Below are 5,299 nucleotides of genomic sequence, written 5' to 3' on the forward strand. Positions count from 1 at the left end.
ATAGTGGTTCTTCCCATTTTCTCTGCATTTATTTGGCTCTCTGAAGTTACTGGTGTGGTGTTAGGCACCTCTAGAAACAATATGATTCTTCTTTTTTAAAATGTATTTGGTACAGGGTCTCACTACACAGCTCAGACTCATATTAATCCTCCTGTTTACAACCTCCCCAGTGCTGGAATTACAGGTGTGCGCCACCACACCCAGACTCAGTGGCCAGCTCAGTGTGCCAGGGGCTGGGCCAGCGTGGCATGTGGTGCAGGGATCGTAACCCAGTTCCTGCACTTGCGAAAGGAGGCGCTCAGTCTGCGGAGCTATCTCAGCTGCCCAATGTAATTCTTAAGATAGGATCTCTACCTTAAGATAAGATTTCTTCTTCTAAGGAATGAAACACAAACTGTAAGAGAAATGATGACCATCCAGGACGCATAGACTGTGACAAGATGTTTAAAATGGCGAGTCCAATCTGCGCCAGCAGAGAGCATTCAAGGAAAGACTTCACAAGTCTGAACCAGAATGACGTGCCGGGAGGGTCCATTTTCCCCCGCGGTGTCCTCTCCCCCTGCACCTCTGCCATGCGATGGTGGAAAACACTTCCAGCTCGACCAAATACAGTGTTGCATTTTCCTTTTCTAATTGCTCTGAGCACCAGAAAGGGATTAAAAATAATATAAAGCCACTGAGCATCTCATTGAGCAACCAGAACTTGTGCCCAGGGAGAGGTGGACCGCGGACACCAGGCCGCCGCCTCTTTGCACACACGTCTCAGCTACTGCAAGTGTGCGTGTGCAAAAGGAGACGCCGTTAATCAGCTCCCTGAGCCTCGGCTCCCGACGCATAAGTAGCTCATTGGCATGTCCCTTTGGCCTCCTGTACAATTAATTAGGCCACAGTTGTTTATTTTGAGACATTTAACTAGAGACCTTCTTGAGAGAGGCTATCCCTTGTGGTTTGTCCTGATTTTTCTCTAAGTGTGGGAACCTTTGTCTAATTGGATTGACTGTAAGTATAATGACCATGGCTGGAGTTCTGTAAGCAGCACATAAACTGCGGACATTCACATGGAAATGAGGCTAATTACACCGCATAGACGCATCTCACGATTGCACCTGCAGGACCACAACAACCTCGCTTTAACTCAGTTGCACAAACAAGGACAAAGAGCAGCTGCGTTGGTTTCCACAGTTAGAGTTAAAAAATCTGTAATGATCCCCAACAGAATAGAGGTGCAGGGGGCGAGAGTGAGGAAGGAGAGGATTCTTCCGGTTCAGATGTTCTTCTCCAGCCACCTGCTGATTGTGCTAATCCCGGGAGTGCTGGGCACAGAGCGCAGCCACCCTAAGCTGCTGCCAGGCCCGAGTTTAGCATCCCGTCGCACTACACCTTCTGACTGGGATTAGAATTTCTCATCTGGCAAGACTCATTAACATGGTGATAGAGATTTATGAAGGGGAGGGATTCTCCAGGGAAAAAGAACAAATAAGACATGTGCATGTGTACGGGTTCCTGTGTTATAAGTAGATGTGTAGCTCCATCACGTACATGGAGAGAGATAGAGATTTATTAGGAAGAGCTTACTCATTTAATAATGAGGGTAGACAAGTCCCAGGACATGTACCTGGCAGACTGGAGAGCCACCAGAATGGAGAGAGTGCCTCAGGCTGAAGGTGCGAAGGCTTGGGACCAAAGCATCGCCAGCATTTTCCTTGTACTCCAGAGAGGGCAAAGCCTGATGCTCCAGCTCAACATCTGCCAGGCAGGATGGCTTCTCCCTTATCCAGGGAAGGGCCAGCACTGTGGTTCTGTTCCAGCCTTCAGGGACTGGGTGAGGATCATCCACATCAGGGAATGCATCTACTTTCCATAATCCATCAAGATAAATATCAAGATCAACCGAAAAGTCCTCACAAAACATACAGGTTAATGTTAGGCTACATGCATGGACACCCTGAGGCCCAAGCAAATGAACACAGTTTTGAAAAGTCACAAAGACCACTCCTCAAATTATGAAAGGCCTGCTGGCGAGATAGGTCAGTGAGGTACACCCAAAGGCTCACCTGCCTCTTTGGTCACTCTCCGCATCACCATGGGGCATCATCAAAACTATCAGCTTTTCGTTTTCTCCTTTATCTCAGCTTCTGTTTTCCTTTCCTGAGTCCATCCTTCCCCCGGCAGTAGGCTACTAGACCACAGTGGGCGTCGTTTGCCAAACCTAATGATAATTAAAGTTTTGCACAGCCAAGCTGAGCTGGCAGGTTCTTTCAGCATAGAGGAATTTTGTGTTTATGTCCCTGATGTTGGCTGAGTAAACCATGGATATTCACACATCCAGATTCAAAATACTCTGGGACTTTTAGAAACATGTCATTACCCATATAAAAATATAATATATTTCTTTACAGCTATGACTCATTTTGGGAACCAAGTAGGATTCCCCAGCTGGGAAACATTATTGACTACAGCCCAAGTCAAATCTGCCCTGAGAAGCACCTGAGAAATATACCTCAAAATTTAAGAACAATGGAAAGCTAGTGTTTTGAAAGGAGTGGTTAAGACTTAAAATTATTTTCTTATTTTTATTTATTTAGTTTTTGCTTTTTAATTTCTTGTAACTTTTTTGTTGGTTTTTTAAAACTAATTTTGCAGGTTTATATCCTGTAACCTAAACAACTGATTTGAAGATAGCATCATGCAATACAGCAACCACTGTTCAATTCTTATTACTTTTTAATTTTTTTTAAATGTATTTAGTACAGGTTCTACAGGATCTCACTACATAGATCAGACTCCTAGTGATCCCTCCCGTGCTTTTTAGCCTCCGAAGAGTTGGGATTACAGGCACACAGGCACGTGCAACCACACCCTGTGTCATTTGCTGTCTCAGCTTGCCCCTGGGAAGGGGGTGGCATGGCAGGCCAGGGGTCGAAGCCCTGGCCCTTGTGTCTGCCTAAGCAGGTACTTTAGTCTGCTGAGCTATCTGGCCAGCACTTTCTATTATTTTGTTTAATGAAATTTTGTACCATTTCTAATTTTTTTTTAAATGTATTGTATTCATTAAAAAATGTAATAATAAAAAGAACAGTCCGGGGGCTAGCAAGATAGCTCAGCTGTCTGAAGCACCTGCTTAGGCAAGCTTAGGTAAGCACCCAGGAACTGCGGTTCCATCCCTGGCAACACATACTGAGCCAGCCCCACCCCTAGTGTGGGCTGAGCCACACACACACACACACACACACACACACACACACACACACACACTTGTCTGAGACTAATTCTGAGAAAGTCCAAATGTTTGTGACAGGTGGCGATACTCACCACTATACTAACGAGGAAGCAGCTTCCAAATGTTTATGAATAGTTCTATAGATGTTCAAAGGGGTACCAAAGTAAGGAGCAGGACACCCCGGGGTACCTTCATGTGTCCATTTTTATTTTTCAGGATCCACACTTCTTTGACTATTAATCTTCTTTTCATCTTTCCCTTAATATCTCATTGTCTTCAAGGACCAGTAAGAGTTCCAGCCTAGCCAAGGCTTTTAGTAGTTCTCAAAGTGGCTGGGAGATACATTTTCCATCATTTTGACTTAACTGCTCAATATTAAGCTGGCTTCACAAAATCTGAGGTACATGAGCTAGACCAAGCTCGCCTCAGAAAAGAATGCTATTTGAATCACACTAGTCATCTCTGTAGGCCTCTCCTCATCTGGGTCTCAGGAAAATGTGCCAGTGTTCCTGACCTTTCGCAAGGATGAGAAAGGGGATGGTGGGTCAGTGCCACACATTGTGAGTTAATATTCCCTCCTTCATTTTCAGAGTCAAGATCCTGAGTCATAGAGGGCAAGGAAACTTAATTTTCAAATATGAAGTAAATAAAATAGAGAGTGACCCATCAGCTTTGGCAGGGTAGACTAAGTTCCTCACCTTTTGACTGTCCTGATCTACTCTGATTTGATCCACGGCTACGAAGGACACTCAATTTTCATCTTGGACCGATCCAGAAAAGACACATGGGGCTGTGTTTTAAAACATGGGGCTGTTTTAAAAACGTTCACACATGAAATCACTATTCACAACTCCTTTTCCAAGAGGTTGGTGACAAAGGAGTATTTCATCCAGTGAACACAACCTTAAAATGTGTGGCTATCACAAAGAACGATTTGCAAAGAGTGAAACATCGCCTTTAGTGAAGGAAGGCATGACACAAACACTTAAGGAAAGTGTACTCAGGGTGGGACAACTCAGACTTGGCTAATTACTGGCTAACAGATGCTAAGACTTTGCCTGTCTTTACCCACATGGTGGCAGCCAGCTGGCTTCTGCCAAAGGGTGCCTAATCCAAGCTGCAGTACCCCTCATGATACTAAAATCCTGCATCATGCAGGATAGCTTCCTTCTGTTATCACTGGTGGTTCCAGAATCGTGTTTACTCAGTGAGGGAAAATCATTTATATTTGGAACAACCTAAAACCCACAGCCTGACCAGGATGTTTGGGATAGAAAAAAAAAAAAAAAAAAAAAAGGATTGCAGGATCATAATATGGCATTAGCACTTAAGAGGAACATGAGTACACTTTTGAGGACGCCACGTCCAAAGGAGAGTCCTGTTTACCCGCGGGAAGGCTCATTTGATTTGTTCTGTTTTGCAAAGTGTGATGTTTCTGCAGTATGTTTTGGTGGCATCATTTCAAATCAAAACAAGAAAAGGGCTTCTCAAAAATAAAACCAGAGGCCAACTCAAGAAGGATTTGCTACGTCAACTGGTCTTTTTGTTTATTTACACCGTACTTTTTCTTCTGCCTTTTTTGGGGATCTGTATAAAAAAGTGTGTGCACAAACACACACACACACACACACCTTGATATACATCAGAGCAGAAGGAAGTGTCATGTCCTCTGATTTCTGGTCATTGTGTTACTTTGAGAAAAAATTGTACGCAACTATACATCTATATCAAATACCATCTTTCCCCCCAAATAAGACCTAACTTGAAAATTTTAGCACTGCTGCTTAGTGTGGTGATGGCCAGGGTCATGCAGAAGGGTCTACCTGTCTACGCTCTGGCTCGGTGTCTGCTCTGCTGTGGGAGGTAAGACAAGATGATTGATGCTGTCATTTTTGATGTCTAGTTTTCTAGCTGATTATTTTCTAGTTAGGTCTTATTTTCAGGAAGACACTATGGCAGCACGTGATGAGGTTATAGATGTAGCCATTCTTTAGGATCTTAAGGAGGCTGCTTTTCTATCATATTGTTCAGAGACTGATGGCAAGAAGAAACCTGTATATGCTCGGTACCGGTGCAGCT

The sequence above is a fragment of the Octodon degus genome, unplaced genomic scaffold (assembly GCF_000260255.1).
Source record: "Octodon degus isolate 3935 unplaced genomic scaffold, OctDeg1.0 scaffold00033, whole genome shotgun sequence".
Classification (NCBI taxonomy): Eukaryota; Metazoa; Chordata; class Mammalia; order Rodentia; family Octodontidae; genus Octodon; species Octodon degus.